The sequence below is a fragment of the Anser brachyrhynchus genome (assembly GCF_964034855.1).
Source record: "Anser brachyrhynchus genome assembly, contig: SCAFFOLD_127, whole genome shotgun sequence".
Lineage (NCBI taxonomy): Eukaryota > Metazoa > Chordata > Aves > Anseriformes > Anatidae > Anser > Anser brachyrhynchus.
In genome coordinates, this window is record NW_027663491.1 from 386376 (window position 1) to 410453 (window position 24078).

Below are 24078 nucleotides of genomic sequence, written 5' to 3' on the forward strand. Positions count from 1 at the left end.
TGCCAGTGCACTCTCTGGACTCACTGCACTGCATCGCCAGTGCACTCTCTGGACTCACTGCAGGGCATCCCCGGTGGAGCCAGTGTACTCTCAGGACTCACTGCAGTGCATCCCCAGTGCTGCCAGTGCACTCTCTGGACTCACTGCACTGCATCCCCAGTGCTGCCAGTGCACTCTCTGGACTCACTGCACTGCACCCCAATGCTGCCAGTGCACTCTCTGACGTCACTGCACTGCATCCCCCGTGGTGCAAGTGCACTCTCTGGACTCACTGGAGTGCATCACCTGTGGTGCCAGTGCACTCTCTGGACTCACTGCACTGCATCCCCAGTGGTGCCAGTGCACTCTCTAGAGTCACTGCGCTGCATCCCCAGTTGTGCCAGTGCACTCTCTGGACTCACTGCAGCGCATCCCCAGTGGTGCCAGTGCGCTCTCTGGAGTGACTGCAGTGCATCCCCAGTGGTGCCAGTGCACTCTCTGGACTCACTGAAGTGCATTCTCAGTGGTGCCAGTGCACTCTCTGGACTCACTTCAGTGCATCCCCAGTGGTGCCAGTACACTCTCTGGACTCACTGCAGTGCATCCCCAGTGGTGCCAGTGCACTCTCTGGACTCACTGCAGTGCATCCCCAGTGGAGCCAGTGCACTCTCTGGACTCACTGCAGTGCATCCCCAGTGGTGCCATTGCACTCTCTGGACACACTACACTGCATCTCCAGTGGTGCCAGTGCACTCTCTGGACTCACTGCACTGCATCTCCAGTGCTGCCAGTGCACTCTCTTGAGTCACTGCACTGCATCCCCTGTGGTGCAAGAGCACTCTCCGGACTCACAGCAGTGCATCCCCAGTGGTGCCAGTGCACTCTCTGGACTCATCGCACTGCATCCCCAGTGGTGCCAGTGCACTCTCTGGACTCACTGCACTGCATCCCCAGTGGTGCTAGTGCACTGTGTGGACTCACTGTACTGCATCCCCAGTGGTGCCAGTGCAATCTCTGGACTCACTGCAGTGCATCCCCAGTGGTGCCAGTGCACTCTCAGGACTCACTGCACTGCATCCCCAGTGGTGCCAGTGCACTCTCTGGACTCACTGCACTGCATCCCCAGTAGTGACAGTGCACTCTCTGGACTCACTGCAGTGCATCCCCAGTGGTGCCAGTGCACTCTCTGGACTCACTGCACTGCATCCCCAGTAGTGCCAGTGCACTCTCTGGACTCACTGCACTGCATCCCCAGTGGTGCCAGTGCACTCACTGGATTCACTGCACTGCATCCCCAGTGGTGCCAGTGCACTCTCTGGACTCACTGCACGGCATCCCCAGTGGTGCCAGTGCACTCTGTGGACTCACTGTACTGCATCCCCAGTGGTGACAGTGCACTCTCTGGACTCACTGCAGTGCATCCCCAGTGGTGCCAGTGCACTCTCTGGACTCACTGCAGTGCATCCCCACTGGTGCCAGTGCACTCTCTGGACTCACTGCACTGCTTCCCCTGTGGTGCCAGTGCACTCACTGGACTCACTGCAGTGCATCCCCACTGGAGCCAGTGCACTCTGGGCTCACTGCAGTGCATCCCCAGTGGTGCCAGTGCACTCTCTGGACTCACTGCGCTGCATCCCCAGTGGTGCCAGTGCGCTCTCTGGAGTCACAGCACTGCATCCCCAGTGGTGCCAGTGCAATCTCTGGACTCACTGCACTGCATACCCAGTGGTGCCAGTGCACTCTCTGGACTCACTGCACTGCATCCCCAGTGGTGCCAGTGCACTCTCTGGACTCACTGCACTGCATCCCCAGTGGTGCCAGTGCACTCTCTGGACTCACTGCAGTGCATCCCCAGTGGTGCCACTGCACTCTCTGGACTCACTGCTCTGCATCCCCACTGGTGCCAGTGCACTCTCTGGACTCACTGAAGTGCATTCTCAGTGGTGCCAGTGCACTCTCTGGACTCACTGCAGTGCATCCCCAGTGGTGCCAGTACACTCACTGGACTCACTGCACTGCATCCCCAGTGGTGCCAGTGCACTCTCTGGACTCACTGCAGTGCATCCCCAGTGGTGCCAGTGCACTCACTGGACTCACTGCAGTGCATCCCCACTGGTGCCAGTGCACTCTCTGGACTCACTGCAGTGCATCCCCAGTGGTGCCAGTGCACTCTCTGGACTCACTGCACTGCATCCCCAGTGGTGCCAGTGCACTCTCTGGACTCACTGAACTGCATCCCCAGTGGTGCCAGTGCACTCTCTGGACTCACTGCACTGCATCTCCAGTGCTGCCAGTGCACTCTCTGGACTCACTGCACTGCATCCCCAGTGGTGCCACTGCAATCTCTGGACTCACTGCACTGCTTCCCCAGTGGTGCCAGTGCACTGTCTGGACTCACTGCACTGCATCCCCAGTGGTGCCAGTGCACTCACTGGACTCACTGCAGTGCATCCCCAGTGGTGCCAGTGCACTCTCTGGAGTCACTGCACTGCATCCCCATTGGTGCCAGTGCACTCTCTGGACTCACTGCACTGCATCCCCAGTGGTTCCAGCGCACTCTCTGGACTCACTGCACTGCATCCCCAGTGGTGCTAGTGCACTCTGTGGACTCACTGCAGTGCATCCCCAGTGGAGCCAGTGCACTCTCTGGACTCACTGCAGTGCATCCGCAGTGGTGCCATTGCACTCTCTGGACTCACTGCACTGCATCCCCAGTGGTGCCAGTGCACTCTCTGGACTCACTGCACTGCATCCCCAGTGCTGCCAGTGCACTCTCTTGAGTCACTGCACTGCATCCCCTGTGGTGCAAGAGCACTCTCTGGACTCACAGCAGTGCATCACCAGTGGTGCCAGTGCACTCTCTGGACTCACTGCACTGCATCCCCAGTGGTGCCAGTGCACTCTCTGGACTCACTGCACTGCATCCCCAGTGGTGCTAGTGCACTGTGTGGACTCACTGTACTGCATCCCCAGTGGTGCCAGTGCAATCTCTGGACTCACTGCAGTGCATCCCCAGTGGTGCCAGTGAACTCTCTGGACTCACTGCAGTGCATCCCCAGTGGTGCCAGTGCACTCTCTGGACTCACTGCGCTGCATCCCCAGTGGTGCCAGTGCACTCTCTGGACTCACTGCACTGCATCGCCAGTGCACTCTCTGGACTCACTGCAGGGCATCCCCGGTGGAGCCAGTGCACTCTCAGGACTCACTGCAGTGCATCCCCAGTGCTGCCAGTGCACTCTCTGGACTCACTGCACTGCACCCCAATGCTGCCAGTGCACTCTCTGACGTCACTGCACTGCATCCCCCGTGGTGCAAGTGCACTCTCTGGACTCACTGGAGTGCATCACCTGTGGTGCCAGTGCACTCTCTGGACTCACTGCACTGCATCCCCAGTGGTGCCAGTGCACTCTCTAGAGTCACTGCGCTGCATCCCCAGTTGTGCCAGTGCACTCTCTGGACTCACTGCAGCGCATCCCCAGTGGTGCCAGTGCGCTCTCTGGAGTGACTGCAGTGCATCCCCAGTGGTGCCAGTGCACTCTCTGGACTCACTGAAGTGCATTCTCAGTGGTGCCAGTGCACTCTCTGGACTCACTTCAGTGCATCCCCAGTGGTGCCAGTACACTCTCTGGACTCACTGCAGTGCATCCCCAGTGGTGCCAGTGCACTCTCTGGACTCACTGCAGTGCATCCCCAGTGGAGCCAGTGCACTCTCTGGACTCACTGCAGTGCATCCCCAGTGGTGCCATTGCACTCTCTGGACACACTACACTGCATCTCCAGTGGTGCCAGTGCACTCTCTGGACTCACTGCACTGCATCTCCAGTGCTGCCAGTGCACTCTCTTGAGTCACTGCACTGCATCCCCTGTGGTGCAAGAGCACTCTCCGGACTCACAGCAGTGCATCCCCAGTGGTGCCAGTGCACTCTCTGGACTCATCGCACTGCATCCCCAGTGGTGCCAGTGCACTCTCTGGACTCACTGCACTGCATCCCCAGTGGTGCTAGTGCACTGTGTGGACTCACTGTACTGCATCCCCAGTGGTGCCAGTGCAATCTCTGGACTCACTGCAGTGCATCCCCAGTGGTGCCAGTGCACTCTCAGGACTCACTGCACTGCATCCCCAGTGGTGCCAGTGCACTCTCTGGACTCACTGCACTGCATCCCCAGTAGTGACAGTGCACTCTCTGGACTCACTGCAGTGCATCCCCAGTGGTGCCAGTGCACTCTCTGGACTCACTGCACTGCATCCCCAGTAGTGCCAGTGCACTCTCTGGACTCACTGCACTGCATCCCCAGTGGTGCCAGTGCACTCACTGGATTCACTGCACTGCATCCCCAGTGGTGCCAGTGCACTCTCTGGACTCACTGCACGGCATCCCCAGTGGTGCCAGTGCACTCTGTGGACTCACTGTACTGCATCCCCAGTGGTGACAGTGCACTCTCTGGACTCACTGCAGTGCATCCCCAGTGGTGCCAGTGCACTCTCTGGACTCACTGCAGTGCATCCCCACTGGTGCCAGTGCACTCTCTGGACTCACTGCACTGCTTCCCCTGTGGTGCCAGTGCACTCACTGGACTCACTGCAGTGCATCCCCACTGGAGCCAGTGCACTCTGGGCTCACTGCAGTGCATCCCCAGTGGTGCCAGTGCACTCTCTGGACTCACTGCGCTGCATCCCCAGTGGTGCCAGTGCGCTCTCTGGAGTCACAGCACTGCATCCCCAGTGGTGCCAGTGCAATCTCTGGACTCACTGCACTGCATACCCAGTGGTGCCAGTGCACTCTCTGGACTCACTGCACTGCATCCCCAGTGGTGCCAGTGCACTCTCTGGACTCACTGCACTGCATCCCCAGTGGTGCCAGTGCACTCTCTGGACTCACTGCAGTGCATCCCCAGTGGTGCCACTGCACTCTCTGGACTCACTGCTCTGCATCCCCACTGGTGCCAGTGCACTCTCTGGACTCACTGAAGTGCATTCTCAGTGGTGCCAGTGCACTCTCTGGACTCACTGCAGTGCATCCCCAGTGGTGCCAGTACACTCACTGGACTCACTGCACTGCATCCCCAGTGGTGCCAGTGCACTCTCTGGACTCACTGCAGTGCATCCCCAGTGGTGCCAGTGCACTCACTGGACTGACTGCAGTGCATCCCCACTGGTGCCAGTGCACTCTCTGGACTCACTGCAGTGCATCCCCAGTGGTGCCAGTGCACTCTCTGGACTCACTGCACTGCATCCCCAGTGGTGCCAGTGCACTCTCTGGACTCACTGAACTGCATCCCCAGTGGTGCCAGTGCACTCTCTGGACTCACTGCACTGCATCTCCAGTGCTGCCAGTGCACTCTCTGGACTCACTGCACTGCATCCCCAGTGGTGCCACTGCAATCTCTGGACTCACTGCACTGCTTCCCCAGTGGTGCCAGTGCACTGTCTGGACTCACTGCACTGCATCCCCAGTGGTGCCAGTGCACTCACTGGACTCACTGCAGTGCATCCCCAGTGGTGCCAGTGCACTCTCTGGAGTCACTGCACTGCATCCCCATTGGTGCCAGTGCACTCTCTGGACTCACTGCACTGCATCCCCAGTGGTTCCAGCGCACTCTCTGGACTCACTGCACTGCATCCCCAGTGGTGCTAGTGCACTCTGTGGACTCACTGCAGTGCATCCCCAGTGGTGCCAGTGCACTCTCTGGACTCACTGCAGTGCATCCCCAGTGGTGCCAGTGCACTCTCTGGACTCACTGCAGTGCATCCCCAGTGGTGCCAGTACACTCTCTGGACTCACTGCAGTGCATCCCCAGTGGTGCCAGTGCACTCTCTGGACTCACTGCAGTGCATCCCCAGTGGAGCCAGTGCACTCTCTGGACTCACTGCAGTGCATCCGCAGTGGTGCCATTGCACTCTGTGGACTCACTGCAGTGCATCCCCAGTGGTGCCAGTGCACTCTCTGGACTCACTGCACTGCATCCCCAGTGCTGCCAGTGCACTCTCTTGAGTCACTGCACTGCATCCCCTGTGGTGCAAGAGCACTCTCTGGACTCACTGTACTGCATCCCCAGTGGTGCCAGTGCAATCTCTGCACTCACTGCAGTGCATCCCCAGTGGTGCCAGTGCACTCTCTGGACTCACTGCACTGCATCCCCAGTGCTGCCAGTGCACTCTCTTGAGTCACTGCACTGCATCCCCTGTGGTGCAAGAGCACTCTCTGGACTCACAGCAGTGCATCACCAGTGGTGCCAGTGCACTCTCTGGACTCACTGCACTGCATCCCCAGTGGTGCCAGTGCACTCTCTGGACTCACTGCAGTGCATCCCCAGTGGTGCCAGTGCACTCTCTGGACTCACTGCACTGCATCCCCAGTAGTGACAGTGCACTCTCTGGACTCACTGCAGTGCATCCCCAGTGGTGCCAGTGCACTCTCTGGACTCACTGCACTGCTTCCCCAGTGGTGCCAGTGCACTCTCTGGACTCACTGCAGTGCATCCCCAGTGGTGCCAGTGCGCTCTCTGGAGTCACAGCACTGCATCCCTAGTGGTGCCAGTGCAATCTCTGGGCTCTCTGCACTGCATCCCCAGTGGTGCCACTGCACTCTCTGGACTCACTGAAGTGCATTCTCAGTGGTGGCAGTGCACTCTCTGGACTCACTGCACTGCATCCCCAGTAGTGCCAGTGCAGTCTCTGGACTCACTGCACTGCATCCCCAGTGGAGCCAGTGCACTCTCTGGACTCACTGCGCTGCATCCCCAGTGGTGCCAGTGCACTCTCTGGACTCACTGCACTGCATCGCCAGTGCACTCTCTGGACTCACTGCAGGGCATCCCCGGTGGAGCCAGTGTACTCTCAGGACTCACTGCAGTGCATCCCCAGTGCTGCCAGTGCACTCTCTGGACTCACTGCACTGCATCCCCAGTGGTGCCAGTGCACTCTCTGGACTCACTGCACTGCACCCCAATGCTGCCAGTGCACTCTCTGACGTCACTGCACTGCATCCCCCGTGGTGCAAGTGCACTCTCTGGACTCACTGGAGTGCATCACCTGTGGTGCCAGTGCACTCTCTGGACTCACTGCACTGCATCCCCAGTGGTGCCAGTGCACTCTCTAGAGTCACTGCGCTGCATCCCCAGTTGTGCCAGTGCACTCTCTGGACTCACTGCAGCGCATCCCCAGTGGTGCCAGTTCGCTCTCTGGAGTGACTGCAGTGCATCCCCAGTGGTGCCAGTGCACTCTCTGGACTCACTGAAGTGCATCCCCAGTGGTGCCAGTGCACTCTCTGGACTCACTGCAGTGAATCCCCAGTGGAGCTAGTGCACTCTGGACTCACTGCAGTGCATCCCCAGTGGTGCCAGTGCACTCTCTGGACTCACTGCACTGCATCCCCAGTGGTGCCAGTGCACTCTCTGGACTCACCGCACTGCACCCTGAGTGGTGCCAGTGCACTCTCTAGAGTCACTGCGCTGCATCCCCAGTGGTGCCATTGCACTCTCTGGACTCACTGTACTGCATCCCCAGTGGTGCCAAAGCACTCTCTGGACTCCCGCCACCGCATCCCGAGTGGTTCCAGTGCACTCTCTGGACTCACTGCACTACATCCCCAGTGGTGCCAGTGCACTGTCTGGACTCACTGCACCGCATCCCCAGTGGTGCCAGTGCACTCTCTGGAGTGACTGCAGTGCATCCCCAGTGGTGCCAGTGCACTCTCTGGACTCACTGCAGTGCATCCCTAGTGGTGCCAGTGCACTCTCTGGACTCACTGCGCTGCATCCCCTGTGCTGCCAGTGCTCTCTCTGGACTCACTGCACTGCATCCCCAGTGGTGCCAGTGCACTCTCTGGACTCACTGCACTGCATCACCAGTGGTGCCAGTGCACTCTCTGGTCTCACTGCACTGCATCCCTAGTGGTGCCAGGGCACTCTCTGCAGACACTGCAGTGCATCCCCAAAGGTGACAGTGCACTCTATGGACTCACTGCACTGCATCCCAAGTGGTGCCAGTGCACTCTCTGGACTCAGTGCACTACTCCAGCCGCGGCAGTCGCTGCAGCCGCGGTAGCCCTCCAGCCTCGGCAGCCGCGGCAGCCGCGGCAGCCGCTCCAGCCGCGGCAGGCGCTCCGTCCGCGGCATACGCGGCAGACTCTCCAACCGCGGCAGCCGCACCAGCCGCGGAAGCCGCGGCAGCCGCTCCAAACGCGGCAGGCGCTCCAACCGCGGCAACCGCTCCAGGCGTGGCAGCCGCTCCACTCGGTAGCGGCTGGAGCGGCTGCCGCGGCTAGAGCGGCTGGAGCGGCTGCCGCGGCTGGAGCTCCTGCCGCGTTTGGAGCGGTTACCGCGGCTGGAGCGGCTGGAGCGGCTGCCGCGGCTGGAGCGGCTGCCGCGGCTGGAGGGGCTACCGCGGCTGGAGCGGTTGACGCGGCTGGGGCGGAAACCGAGGCTGGAGCGCCACTCTCTGGACTCACTGCACTGCATCACCAGTGGTGCCAGTGCACTCTCTGGACTCACTGCACTGCATCACCAGTGGTGCCAGTGCACTCTCTGGACACACTGAAGTGCATTTTCAGTGGTGCCAGTGCACTCTCTGGACTCACTGCACTGCATCCCCAGTGCTGCCAGTACACTCTCTGGACTCACTGCACTGCATCCCCAGTGGTGCCAGTGCACTCTCTGGACTCACTGCAGGGCATCCCCAGTGGTGCCAGTGCACTCTCTGGACTCACTGCAGGGCATCCCCAGTGGTGCCAGTGCACTCTCTGGACTCACTGCACTGCATCCCCAGTCCTGCCAGTGCACTCTCTTGACTCACTGCACAGCATCCCCAGTGGTGCCAGTGCACTCTCTGGACTCACTGCAGTGCATCCCCAGTGGTGCCAGTGCACTCTCTTGACTCACTGCACTGCATCCCCAGTGGTGCCAGTGCACTCTCTGGACTCACTGAAGTGCATTCTCAGTGGAGCCAGTGCACTCTCTGGACTCACTGCAGTGCATCCCCAGTGGTGCCAGTACACTCACTGGACTGACTGAAGTGCATCCCCAGTGGTGTCAGTGCACTCTCTGGAGTCACTGCGCTGCATCCCCAGTGGTGCAAGTGCACTCCCTGGACTCACTGCACTGCATTCCCAGTGGTGACAGTGAAGTCTTTGGACTCACTGCACTCCATCCCCACTGTTGCCTTTGCACTCCCTGGACTCACTGCACTGCTCCAGCCGCGGCAGCCGCTCCAGCCGCGGTAGCCCTCCAGCCGTGGCAGCCGCTCCACTCGGTAGCGGCTGGAGCGGCTGCCGCGGTTGGAGCGGCTGGAGCGGCTGCCGCGGCTGGAGCGGCTGCCGCGGATGGAGAGGCTGGCGCGGCTGGAGGGGCTGGAGCGGCTGCCGCGGCTGGAGCGGCTGTCGCGTCTGGAGCGTCTGCCGCGGATGGAGGGGCTACCGCGGGGTTGACTCGGCTGGAGCGGATGCCGAGGCTGGAACGGCACTCTCTGGACTCACTGAAATGCATTCTCAGTGGTGCCAGTGCACTCTGTGGACTCACTGCTCTGCATCCCCAGTGGTGCTAGTGCACTCTGGACTCACTGCAGTGCATCCCCAGTGGTGCCATTGCACTCTGTGGACTCACTGCTGTGCATCCCCAGTGGTGCCAGTGCACTCTCTGGACTCGCGGCACTGCATCCGCAGTGGTGTCAGTGCAGTCTCTGCAGTCACTGTAGTGCATTCCCAGTGTTGCCGGGGCACTCTCTGGACTCACAGCACTGCATCCCCAGTGGTGCCAGTGCACTCTCTGGACTCACTGCAGTGCATCCCCAGTGGTGCCAGTGCACTCTCTGGACTCACTGCACTGCATCCCCAGTCCTGCCAGTGCACTCTCTTGACTCACTGCACTGCATCCCCAGTGGTGCCAGTGCACTCTCTGGACTCACTGAAGTGCATTCTCAGTGGAGCCAGTGCACTCTCTGGACTCACTGCAGTGCATCCCCAGTGGTGCCAGTGCACTCTCTGGAGTCACTGCGCTGCATCCCCAGTGGTGCAAGTGCACTCCCTGGACTCACTGCACTGCATTCCCAGTGGTGACCGTGAAGTCTTTGGACTCACTGCACTCCATCCCCACTGGTGCCTTTGCACTCCCTGGACTCACTGCACTGCTCCAGCCGCGGCAGCCGCTCCAGCCGCGGTAGCCCTCCAGCCGTGGCAGCCGCTCCACTCGGTAGCGGCTGGACCGGCTGCCGCGGTTGGAGCGGCTGGAGCGGTTGTCGCGGCTGGAGCGGCTGCCGCGGATGGAGAGGCTGGCGCGGCTGGAGGGGCTGGAGCGGCTGCCGCGGCTGGAGCGGCTGGAGCGGCTGCCGCGTCTGGAGCGTCTGCCGCGGCTGGAGGGGCAACCGCGGGGTTGACTCGGCTGGAGCGGATGCCGAGGCTGGAACGGCACTCTCTGGACTCACTGAAATGCATTCTCAGTGGTGCCAGTGAACTCTCTGGACTCACTGCTCAGCATCCCCAGTGGTGTCAGTGCACTCTGTGGACTCACTGCACTGCATCCCCAGTGGTGCCAAAGCACTCTCTGGACTCCAGGCACCGCATCCCCAGTGGTGTCAGTGCACTCTCTGGACTCCCGGCACCGTATCCCCAGTGGTGCCAGTGCATTCTCTGGACTCACGGCACTGCATCCCCAGTGGTGCCAGTGCACTCTCTGGACTAACTGCAGTGCATCCCCAGTGGTGCCAAAGCACTCTCTGGACTCCCGGCACCGCATCCCCAGTGGTGCCAGTGCACTCTCTGGACTCGCGGCACTGCATCCGCAGTGGTGTCAGTGCAGTCTCTGCAGTCACTGTAGTGCATTCCCAGTGTTGCCGGGGCACTCTCTGGACTCACAGCACTGCATGCCCAGTGGTGCCAGTGCACTCTCTGGACTCACTGCGCTGCATCCCCAGTGGTGCCAGTGCACTCTCTGGACTCACTGCACTGCATCCCCAGTGGTGCCAGTACACTCTCTGGACTCACTGCACTGCATCCCCAGTGGTGCCAGTGCACTCTCTTTACTCACTGCAGTGCATCCCCACTGGTGCCAGTGCACTCTCTGGACTCACTGCACTGCTCCAGCCGCGGCAGCCTCTCCAGCCGCACCAGCCGCGGCATCCGCTCCAGCCTCGGCATCCGCTCCAGCCGCGTTAACCGCTCCAGACGCGGTAGCTCCTCCAGCCGCGCCAGACGCTCCAGCCGCGGCAGCCGCTCCAGCCGCTCCAGCCGCGGCATCCGCTCCAGCCGCTCCAGCCGCGGCAGCCGCTCCAACCGCGGCAGCCGCTCCAGCCGCGGCAGCCGCTCCAGCCGCTCCAGCCGCGGCAGCCGCTCCAGCCGCTACCGAGTGGAGCGGCTGCCACGGCTGGAGGGCTACCGCGGCTGGAGCGGCTGCCGCGGCTGGAGCAGTGCAGTGAGTCCAGGGAGTGCAAAGGCACCAGTGGGGATGGAGTGCAGTGAGTCCAAAGACTTCACTGTCACCACTGGGAATGCAGTGCAGTGAGTCCAGAGAGTGCACTGGCACCACTGGCGATGCAGTGAAGTGAGTGCAGAGAGTGCACTGGCACTACTGGGGATGCACTGCAGTGAGTCCAGAGAGTGCACTGGCACCACTGGGGATGCAGTGCAGTGAGTCCAGAGAGTGCACTGGCACCACTGGGGATGCCCTGCAGTGAGTCTAGAGAGTGCACTGGCACCACTGGGGATGCACTACAGTGAGTCCAGGGATAGCACTGGCACCACTGGGGATGCACTGCAGTGAGTCCAGAGAGTGCACTGGCACCACTGGGGATGCCCTGCAGTGAGCCCAGAGAGTGCACTGGCACCACTGGGGATGCAGTGCAGTGAGTCCAGTGAGTGCACTGGCACCACTGAGAATGCACTTCAGTGAGTCCAGAGAGTGTACTGGCACCACTGGGGATGCACTGCAGTGAGTCCAGAGAGTGCACTGGCACCACTGGGGATGCAGTACAGTGAGTCCAGGGATAGCACTGGCACCACTGGGGATGCAGTGCAGTGAGTCCAGAGAGTGCACTGGCACCACTGGGGATGCAGTGCAGTGAGTCCAGAGAGTGCACAGGCTCCACTGAGAATGCACTTCAGTGAGTCCAGAGAGTGCACTGGCACCACTGGGGATGCAGTGCAGTGAGTCCATAGAGTGCCCTGGCAGCACTGGGGATGCAGTGCAGTGAGTCCAGAGAGTGCACTGGCACCACAGGTGATGCACTCCAGTGAGTCCAGAGAGTGCACTTGCACCACGGGGGATGCACTGCAGTGAGTCCAGAGAGCGCACTGGCACCACTGGGGATGCACTGCAGTGAGTCCAGAGAGTGCACTGGCACCACTGGAGCTTCAGTGCAGTGAGTCCAGAGAGTGCACTGGCACCACTGGGGATGCAGTGCAGTGAGTCCAGAGAGTGCACTGGCACCACTGAAATTACACTTCAGTGTGTCCAGAGAGTGCACTGGCACCACTGGGGATGCACTGCAGTGAGTCCAGAGAGTGCACTAGCGCCTCTGGGGATGCAGTGCAGTGAGTCCAGAGAGTGCACTGGCACCACTGGGGATGCACTGCAGTGAGTCCAGTGAGTGCACTGGCACCACTGGTGATGCAGTGCAGTGAGTCCAGAGAGTGCACTGGCACCACTGGTGATGCAGTGCAGTGAGTCCAGAGAGTGGCGCTCCAGCCTCGGTTTCCGCTCCAGCCGCGTCAACCGCTCCAGCCGCGGTAGCCCCTCCAGCCGCGGCAGACGCTCCAGCCGCGGCAGCCGCTCCAGCCGCTCCAGCCGCGGTAACCGCTCCAAACGCGGCAGGAGATCCAGCCGCGGCAGCCGCTCCAGCCGCGTCAGCCGCTCCAGCCGCTCCAGCCGCGGTAACCGCTCCAAACGCGGCAGGAGATCCAGCCGCGGCAGCCGCTCCAGCCGCTCTTGCCGCGGCAGCCGCTCCAGCCGCTACCGAGTGCAGCGGTTGCCGCGGTTGGAGCGCCTGCCGCGTTTGGAGCGGCTGCCGCGGCTTCCGCGGCTGGAGCGGCTGCCGCGGTTGGAGAGTCTGCCGCGTATGCCGCGGACGGAGCGGCTGCCGCGGCTGGAGGGCTACCGCGGCTGGAGCGACTGCCGCGGCTGGAGTAGTGCACTGAGTCCAGAGAGTGCACTGGCACCACTGGGGATGCAGTGCAGTGAGTCCAGAGAGTGCACTGTCACCTTTGGGGATGCACTGCAGTGTCTGCAGAGAGTGCCCTAGGGATGCAGTGCAGTGAGTCCAGAGAGTGCACTGGCACCACTGGGGATGCAGTGCAGTGAGTCCAGAGAGTTCACTGGCACCACTGGAGATGCACTTCAGTGAGTGCAGAGACTGCACTGGCACCACTGGGGATACAGTGCAGTGAGTCCAGTGAGTGTACTGGCACCACTGGGGATGCAGCGCAGTGAGTCCAGAGAGTGCACTGGCACCAATGTGGATGCAGTGCAGTGAGTCCAGAGAGAGCACTGGCAGCACTGGGGATGCACTGCAGTGAGTCCAGAGAGTGCACTGGCACCACTGGGGATGGACTGCAGTGAGTCCAGAGAGTGCACTGGCACCACTCGGGATGCAGTGCAGTGAGTGCAGAGAGTGCACTGGAACCACTGGGGATGCGGTGGCGGGAGTCCAGAGAGTGCTTTGGCACCACTGGGGATGCAGTACAGTGACTCTAGAGAGTGCACTGGCACCACTGGGGATGCAGTGCAGTGAGTCCAGAGAGTGCACTGGCACCACTCAGGGTGCAGTGCAGTGAGTCAAGAGAGTGCACTGGCACCACTGGGGATGCAGTGCAGTGAGTCCAGAGAGTGCACTGGCACCACTGGGGATGCACTGCAGTCACTCCAGAGAGTGCACTGGCACCACTGGGGATGCAGCGCAGTGACTCTAGAGGGTGCACTGGCACCACTGGGGATGCGGTGCAGTGAGTCCAGAGAGTGCACTGGCACCACTCAGGGTGCAGTGCGGTGAGTCCAGAGAGTGCACTGGCACCACTGGGGATGCAGTACAGTGAGTCCAGAGAGTGCACTGGCACCACTGGGGATGCAGTGCAGTGAGTCCAGAGAGTGCACTGGCACCACTGGGGATGCACTGCAGTGAGTCCAGAGTGCACTAGCACCACTGGGGATGCACTGCAGTGAGTCCAGAGAGTGCACTGGCACCACTGGGGATGCACTGCAGTGAGTCCAGAGTGCACTAGCACCACTGGGGATGCAGTGCAGTGAGTCCAGAGAGTGCACTGGCACCACCGGGAATGCACTGCAGTGAGTCCAGAGAGTGCACTGGCACCACTGGGGATGCACTTCAGTGAGTCCAGAGAGTGCACTGGCACCACTGGGTATGCAGTGACGCGAGTCCAGAGAGTGCAGTGGCACCACTGGGGATGCAGTGACGCGAGTCCAGAGAGTGCACTGGTACCACTGGGGATGCACTGCAGTGAGTCCAGAGAGTGCACTGGCACCACTGGGGATGCACTGCAGTGAGTCCAGAGAGTGCACTGGCACCACTGGGGATGCCCTGCAGTGAGTCCAGAGAGTGCACTGGCACCACTGGGGATGCACTACAGTGAGTCCAGGGATAGCACTGGCACCACTGGGGATGCAGTGCAGTGAGTCCAGTGAGTGCACTGGCACAACTGGGGATGCACTGCAGTGAGTCCAGAGAGTGCACTGGCACCACAGAGAATGCACTTCAGTGAGTCCAGAGAGTGCACTGGCACCACTGGGGATGCACTGCAGTGAGTCCAGAGAGTGCACTGGCACCACTGGGGATGCACTACAGTGAGTCCAGGGATAGCACTGGCACCACTGGGGATGCAGTGCAGTGAGTCCAGAGAGTGCACTGGCACCACTGGGGATGCAGTGCAGTGAGTCCAGAGAGTGCAGTGGCACCACTGATGATGCAGTACAGTGAGTCCAGTGAGTGCACTGGCACAACTGGGGATGTAGTGCAGTGACTCGAGAGAGTGCACTGGAACCACTGGGGATGCAGTGCCGCGAGTCCAGAGAGTGCACTGGCTCCACTGGGGATGCGGTGCCGGAGGTCCAGAGAGTGCATTGGCACCACTGGGGATTCACTGCAGTGAGTCCACAGAGTGCACTGGCACCACTGGGGTGCAGTGCAGTGAGTCCAGAGAGTGCACTGGCACCAATGGGGATGCACAGCAGTGAGTCCACAGAGTGCACTGGCACCACTGGGGATGCAGTGCAGTGAGTCCAGAGAGTGCACTGTCACCTTTGGGGATGCACTGCAGTGTCTGCAGAGAGTGCCCTAGGGATGCAGTGCAGTGAGTCCAGAGAGTGCACTGGCACCACTGGGGATGCAGTGCAGTGAGTCCAGAGAGTTCACTGGCACCACTGGAGATGCACTTCAGTGAGTGCAGAGACTGCACTGGCACCACTGGGGATACAGTGCAGTGAGTCCAGTGAGTGTACTGGCACCACTGGGGATGCAGCGCAGTGAGTCCAGAGAGTGCACTGGCACCAATGTGGATGCAGTGCAGTGAGTCCAGAGAGAGCACTGGCAGCACTGGGGATGCACTGCAGTGAGTCCAGAGAGTGCACTGGCACCACTGGGGATGGACTGCAGTGAGTCCAGAGAGTGCACTGGCACCACTCGGGATGCAGTGCAGTGAGTGCAGAGAGTGCACTGGAACCACTGGGGATGCGGTGGCGGGAGTCCAGAGAGTGCTTTGGCACCACTGGGGATGCAGTACAGTGACTCTAGAGAGTGCACTGGCACCACTGGGGATGCAGTGCAGTGAGTCCAGAGAGTGCACTGGCACCACTCAGGGTGCAGTGCAGTGAGTCAAGAGAGTGCACTGGCACCACTGGGGATGCAGTGCAGTGAGTCCAGAGAGTGCACTGGCACCACTGGGGATGCACTGCAGTCACTCCAGAGAGTGCACTGGCACCACTGGGGATGCAGCGCAGTGACTCTAGAGGGTGCACTGGCACCACTGGGGATGCGGTGCAGTGAGTCCAGAGAGTGCACTGGCACCACTCAGGGTGCAGTGCGGTGAGTCCAGAGAGTGCACTGGCACCACTGGGGATGCAGTACAGTGAGTCCAGAGAGTGCACTGGCACCACTGGGGATGCAGTGCAGTGAGTCCAGAGAGTGCACTGGCACCACTGGGGATGCACTGCAGTGAGTCCAGAGTGCACTAGCACCACTGGGGATGCACTGCAGTGAATCCAGAGAGTGCACTGGCACCACTGGGGATGCACTGCAGTGAGTCCAGAGTGCACTAGCACCACTGGGGATGCAGTGCAGTGAGTCCAGAGAGTGCACTGGCACCACCGGGAATGCACTGCAGTGAGTCCAGAGAGTGCACTGGCACCACTGGGGATGCACTTCAGTGAGTCCAGAGAGTGCACTGGCACCACTGGGTATGCAGTGACGCGAGTCCAGAGAGTGCAGTGGCACCACTGGGGATGCAGTGACGCGAGTCCAGAGAGTGCACTGGTACCACTGGGGATGCACTGCAGTGAGTCCAGAGAGTGCACTGGCACCACTGGGGATGCACTGCAGTGAGTCCAGAGAGTGCACTGGCACAACTGGGGATGCAGCGCAGTGACTCTAGAGAGTGCACTGGCACCACTGCGGATGCGGTGCAGTGAGTCCAGAGAGTGCACTGGCACCACAGGTGATGCAGTGCAGTGAGTCCAGAGAGTGCACTGGCAGCACTGGGGATGCAGCGCAGTGAGTCCAGAGAGTGCACTGGCACCACTGGGGATGCCCTGCAGTGAGTCCAGAGAGTGCACTGGCACCACTGGGGATGCAGTGCAGTGAGTCCAGGGATAGCACTGGCACCACTGGGGATGCAGTGCAGTGAGTCCAGTGAGTGCACTGGCACAACTGGGGATGCACTGCAGTGAGTCCAGAGAGTGCACTGGCACCACAGAGAATGCACTTCAGTGAGTCCAGAGAGTGCACTGGCACCACTGGGGATGCACTGCAGTGAGTCCAGAGAGTGCACTGGCACCACTGGGGATGCACTACAGTGAGTCCAGGGATAGCACTGGCACCACTGGGGATGCAGTGCAGTGAGTCCAGAGAGTGCACTGGCACCACTGGGGATGCAGTGCAGTGAGTCCAGAGAGTGCAGTGGCACCACTGATGATGCAGTACAGTGAGTCCAGTGAGTGCACTGGCACAACTGGGGATGTAGTGCAGTGACTCGAGAGAGTGCACTGGAACCACTGGGGATGCAGTGCCGCGAGTCCAGAGAGTGCACTGGCTCCACTGGGGATGCGGTGCCGGAGGTCCAGAGAGTGCATTGGCACCACTGGGGATGCACTGCAGTGAGTCCACAGAGTGCACTGGCACCACTGGGGATGCAGTGCAGTGAGTCCAGAGAGTGCTCTGGCACCACTGGAGATGCAGTGCAGTGAGTCCAGAGAGTGCACTAGCACCACTGGGGATGCAGTGCAGTCAGTCCAGTGAGTGTACTGGCACCACTGGGGATGCAGTGCAGTGAGTCCAGAGAGTGCACTGGCACCACTGAGAATGCACTGCAGTGAGTCCACAGAGTGCACGGGCTCCACTGGGGATGCACTGCAGTGAGTCCACAGAGTGCACTGGCACCACTGGGGATGCAGTGCAGTGAGTCCAGAGATCGCACTGGCTCCACTGGGGATGCAGTGCAGTGAGTCCAGAGAGTGCTCTGGCACCACTGGGGATGTAGTGCAGTGACTCGAGAGAGTGCACTGGAACCACTGGGGATGCAGTGCCGCGAGTCCAGAGAGTGCACTGGCTCCACTGGGGATGCGGTGCCGGAGGTCCAGAGAGTGCATTGGCACCACTGGGGATGCACTGCAGTGAGTCCACAGAGTGCACTGGCACCACTGGGGATGCAGTGCAGTGAGTCCAGAGAGTGCACTGGCACCAATGGGGATGCACAGCAGTGAGTCCAGAGAGTGCACTGGCACCACTGGGGATGCAGTGCAGTGAGTCCAGAGAGTGCACTGTCACCTTTGGGGATGCACTGCAGTGTCTGCAGAGAGTGCCCTAGGGATGCAGTGCAGTGAGTCCAGAGAGTGCACTGGCACCACTGGGGATGCAGTGCAGTGAGTCCAGAGAGTTCACTGGCACCACTGGAGATGCACTTCAGTGAGTGCAGAGACTGCACTGGCACCACTGGGGATACAGTGCAGTGAGTCCAGTGAGTGTACTGGCACCACTGGGGATGCAGCGCAGTGAGTCCAGAGAGTGCACTGGCACCAATGTGGATGCAGTGCAGTGAGTCCAGAGAGAGCACTGGCAGCACTGGGGATGCACTGCAGTGAGTCCAGGGAGTGCACTGGCACCACTGGGGATGGACTGCAGTGAGTCCAGAGAGTGCACTGGCACCACTCGGGATGCAGTGCAGTGAGTGCAGAGAGTGCACTGGAACCACTGGGGATGCGGTGGCGGGAGTCCAGAGAGTGCTTTGGCACCACTGGGGATGCAGTACAGTGACTCTAGAGAGTGCACTGGCACCACTGGGGATGCAGTGCAGTGAGTCCAGAGAGTGTACTGGCACCACTCAGGGTGCAGTGCAGTGAGTCAAGAGAGTGCACTGGCACCACTGGGGATGCAGTGCAGTGAGTCCAGAGAGTGCACTGGCACCACTGGGGATGCACTGCAGTCACTCCAGAGAGTGCACTGGCACCACTGGGGATGCAGCGCAGTGACTCTAGAGGGTGCACTGGCACCACTGGGGATGCGGTGCAGTGAGTCCAGAGAGTGCACTGGCACCACTCAGGGTGCAGTGCGGTGAGTCCAGAGAGTGCACTGGCACCACTGGGGATGCAGTACAGTGAGTCCAGAGAGTGCACTGGCACCACTGGGGATGCAGTGCAGTGAGTCCAGAGAGTGCACTGGCACCACTGGGGATGCACTGCAGTGAGTCCAGAGTGCACTAGCACCACTGGGGATGCACTGCAGTGAGTCCAGAGAGTGCACTGGCACCACTGGGGATGCACTGCAGTGAGTCCAGAGTGCACTAGCACCACTGGGGATGCAGTGCAGTGAGTCCAGAGAGTGCACTGGCACCACCGGGAATGCACTGCAGTGAGTCCAGAGAGTGCACTGGCACCACTGGGGATGCACTTCAGTGAGTCCAGAGAGTGCACTGGCACCACTGGGTATGCAGTGACGCGAGTCCAGAGAGTGCACTGGCACCACTGGGGATGCACTGCAGTGAGTCCAGAGAGTGCACTGGCACCACTGGGGATGCACTGCAGTGAGTCCAGAGAGTGCACTGGCACAACTGGGGATGCAGTGCAGTGAGTCCAGAGAGTGCACTGGCACCACTGGGGATGCACTGCAGTGAGTCCAGAGAGTGCACTGGCACCACTGGGGATGCACTGCAGTGAGTCCAGAGAGTGCACTAGCACCACTGGGGATGCAGTGCAGTGAGTCCAGAGAGTGCACTGGCACCACTGGGGATGCACTGCAGTGAGTCCAGAGAGTGCACTGGCACCACTGGGGATGCACTGCAGTGAGTCCAGAGAGTGCACTGGCACCACTGGGGATGCACTGCAGTGAGTCCAGAGAGTGCACTGGCACCACTGGGTATGCAGTGACGCGAGTCCAGAGAGTGCACTGGCACCACTGGGGATGCACTGCAGTGAGTCCAGAGAGTGCACTGGCACCACTGGGGATGCACTTCAGTGAGTCCAGAGAGTGCACTAGCACCACTGGGGATGCACTGCAGTGAGTCCAGAGAGTGCACTGGCACCACTGGGGATGCACTGCAGCGAGTCCAGAGAGTGCACTGGCACAACTGGGGATGCAGCGCAGTGACTCTAGAGAGTGCACTGGCACCACTGCGGATGCGGTGCAGTGAGTCCAGAGAGTGCACTGGCACCACAGGTGATGCAGTGCAGTGAGTCCAGAGAGTGCACTGGCAGCACTGGGGATGCAGCGCAGTGAGTCCAGAGAGTGCACTGGCACCACTGGGGATGCCCTGCAGTGAGTCCAGAGAGTGCACTGGCACCACTGGGGATGCACTACAGTGAGTCCAGGGATAGCACTGGCACCACTGGGGATGCAGTGCAGTGAGTCCAGTGAGTGCACTGGCACAACTGGGGATGCACTGCAGTGAGTCCAGAGAGTGCACTGGCACCACAGAGAATGCACTTCAGTGAGTCCAGAGAGTGCACTGGAACCACTGGGGATGCACTGCAGTGAGTCCAGAGAGTGCACTGGCACCACTGGGGATGCACTACAGTGAGTCCAGGGATAGCACTGGCACCACTGGGGATGCAGTGCAGTGAGTCCAGAGAGTGCACTGGCACCACTGGGGATGCAGTGCAGTGAGTCCAGAGAGTGCAGTGGCACCACTGATGATGCAGTACAGTGAGTCCAGTGAGTGCACTGGCACAACTGGGGATGTAGTGCAGTGACTCGAGAGAGTGCACTGGAACCACTGGGGATGCAGTGCCGCGAGTCCAGAGAGTGCACTGGCTCCACTGGGGATGCGGTGCCGGAGGTCCAGAGAGTGCATTGGCACCACTGGGGATGCACTGCAGTGAGTCCACAGAGTGCACTGGCACCACTGGGGATGCAGTGCAGTGAGTCCAGAGAGTGCACTGGCACCAATGGGGATGCACAGCAGTGAGTCCACAGAGTGCACTGGCACCACTGGGGATGCAGCGCAGTGAGTCCAGAGAGTGCACTGGCACCACTGGGGATGCACTGCAGTGAGTCCAGAGAGTGCTCTGGCACCACTGGAGATGCAGTGCAGTGAGTCCAGAGAGTGCACTAGCACCACTGGGGATGCAGTGCAGTCAGTCCAGTGAGTGTACTGGCACCACTGGGGATGCAGTGCAGTGAGTCCAGAGAGTGCACTGGCACCACTGAGAATGCACTGCAGTGAGTCCACAGAGTGCACGGGCTCCACTGGGGATGCACTGCAGTGAGTCCACAGAGTGCACCGGCACCACTGGGGATGCAGTGCAGTGAGTCCAGAGATCGCACTGGCTCCACTGGGGATGCAGTGCAGTGAGTCCAGAGAGTGCTCTGGCACCACTGGGGATGCAGTGCAGTGAGTCCAGAGAGTGCACTGGCACCGCTGGGGATGCAGTGCAGTGAGTCCAGAGAGTGCTCTGGCACCACTGGGGATGCAGTGCAGTGAGTCCAGAGAGTGCAGTGGCACCACTGGTGATGCACTGCAGTTACTCCAGAGAGTGCACTGGCACCACTGGGTATGCGGTGCGGTGAGTCCAGAGAGTGCACTGGCACCACTGGGGATGCACTGCAGTGAGTCCAGAGAGTGCACTGGCACCACTGAGAATGCCCTTCAGTGAGTCCAGAGAGTGTACTGGCACCACTGGGGATGCACTTCAGTGAGTCCAGAGAGCGCACTGGCACCACTGGGGATGCAGTGCAGTGAGTCCAGAGAGTGCACTTGCACCACTGAGAATGCACTTCAGTGAGTCCAAAGAGTGCACTGGCACCACTGGGGATGCACTGCAGTGAGTCCAGAGAGTGCACTGGCACCACTGGGGATGCTGTGCAGTGAGTCCAGAGAGTGCACGGGCTCCAGTGAGTATGCATTGCAGTGAGTCCAGAGAGTGCACTGGCAACACTGGGGTTGCAGTGCAGTGAGTCCAGAGAGTGCACTGGCACCACTGGGGATGCAGTGGAGCAAGTCCAGAGAGTGCACTGGCACCACTGGGGATGCACTGCAGTGAGTCCAGAGAGTGCACTGGCACCAATGGGGATGCAGTACAGTGAGTCCAGAGAGTGCAGTGGCGCCACTGGGGATGCACAGCAGTGAGTCCAGAGAGTGCATTGGCACCACTGGGGATGCAGTGCAGTGAGTCCAGAGAGTGCACTGGCACCATTGGAGATGCAGTGCAGTGAGTCCAGAGAGTGCACTGGCACCACTGGGGATGCAGTGCAGTGAGTCCAGAGAGTGCACTGGCACCACTGGGGATGCAGTGCAGTGAGTCCAGAGAGTGCACTGGCACCACTGGGGATGCACTGCAGTGAGTCCAGATAGTTCACTGGCACCAATGGGGCTGCACTTCAGTGAGTGCAGAGAGTGCACTGGCACCACTGGGGATGCAGTGCAGTGAGTCCAGTGAGTGTACTGGCACCACTGGGGATGCACTGCAGTGAGTCCAGAGAGTGCATTGGCACCACTTGGGATGCACTGCAGTGAGTCCAGAGAGTGCACTTGCACCACTGGGGATGCAGTGCAGTGAGTCCAGAGAGTGCACTGACACCACTGGGGATGCAGTGCAGTGAGTCCAGAGAGTGCACTGGCACCAATGGGGATGCACAGCAGTGAGTCCACAGAGTGCACTGGCACCACTGGGGATGCAGTGCAGTGAGTCCAGAGAGTGCACTGGCACCACTGGGGATGCAGTGCAGTGAGTCCAGAGAGTGCACTGGCACCACTGGGGATGCACAGCAGTGAGTCCAGAGAGTGCATTGGCACCACTGGGGATGCAGTGCAGTGAGTCCAGAGAGTGCACTGGCACCATTGTAGATGCAGTGCAGTGAGTCCAGAGAGTGCACTGGCACCACTGGGGATGCAGTGCAGTGAGTCCAGAGAGTGCACTGGCACCAATGGGGATGCACTTCAGTGAGTCCACAGAGTGCACTGGCTCCACTGGGGATGCAGTGCAGTGAGTCCAGAGAGTACACTGGCACCATTGGAGATGCAGTGCAGTGAGTCCAGAGAGTGCACTGGCACCACTGGGGATGCAGTGCAGTGAGTCCAGTGAGTGTACTGGCACCACTGGGGATGCACTGCAGTGAGTCCAGAGAGTGCATTGGCACCACTTGGGATGCACTGCAGTGAGTCCAGAGAGTGCACTTGCACCACTGGGGATGCAGTGCAGTGAGTCCAGAGAGTGCACTGGCACCACTGGGGATGCAGTGCAGTGAGTCCAGAGAGTGCACTGGCACCACTGGGCATGCAGTGCAGTGAGTCCAGAGAGTGCACTGGCACCACTGGCGATGCAGTGCAGTGAGTCCAGAGAGTGCACTAGCACCACTGGGGATGCAGTGCAGTCAGTCCAGTGAGTGTACTGGCACCACTGGGGATGCACTGCAGTGAGTCCAGAGAGTGCACTGGCACCACTGGGGATGCAGTGCAGTGAGTCCACAGAGTGCACTGGCACCACTGGGGATGCAGTGCAGTGAGTCCAGAGAGTGCACTGGCACCACTGGGGATGCACTTCAGTGAGTCCAGAGAGTGCACGGGCTCCACTGGGGATGCACTGCAGTGAGTCCAGAGAGTGCACTGGCACCACTGGGGATGCACTGCAGTGAGTCCAGAGAGTGCACTTGCACCACTGGGGATGCAGTGCAGTGAGTCCAGAGAGTGCACTGGCACCACTGGGGATGCAGTGCAGTGAGTCCAGAGAGTGCACTGGCACCAATGGGGATGCACAGCAGTGAGCCCACAGAGTGCACTGGCACCACTGGGGATGCAGTGCAGTGAGTCCAGAGAGTGCACTGGCACCACTGGTGATGCAGTGCAGTGAGTCCAGAGAGTGCACTGGCACCACTGGGGATGCAGTGCAGTGAGTCCAGAGAGTGCATTGGCACCACTGGGGATGCAGTGCAGTGAGTCCAGAGAGTGCACTGGCACCATTGGAGATGCAGTGCAGTGAGTCCAGAGAGTGCACTGGCACCACTGGGGATGCAGTGCAGTGAGTCCAGAGAGTGCACTGGCACCACTGGGGATGCAGTGCAGTGAGTCCAGAGAGTGCACTGGCACCACTGGGGATGCACTGCAGTGAGTCCAGAGAGTTCACTGGCACCACTGGAGATGCACTTCAGTGAGTGCAGAGACTGCACTGGCACCACTGGGGATGCAGTGCAGTGAGTCCAGTGAGTGTACTGGCACCACTGGGGATGCACTGCAGTGAGTCCAGAGAGTGCTTTGGCACCACTTGGGATGCACTGCAGTGAGTCCAGAGAGTGCACTGGCACCACTGGGGATGCAGTGCAGTGAGTCCAGAGAGTGCACTGGCACCACTGGGGATGCAGTGCAGTGAGTCCAGAGAGTGCACTGGCACCAATGGGGATGCACTTCAGTGAGTCCACAGAGTGCACTGGCTCCACTGGGGATGCAGTGCAGTGAGTCCAGA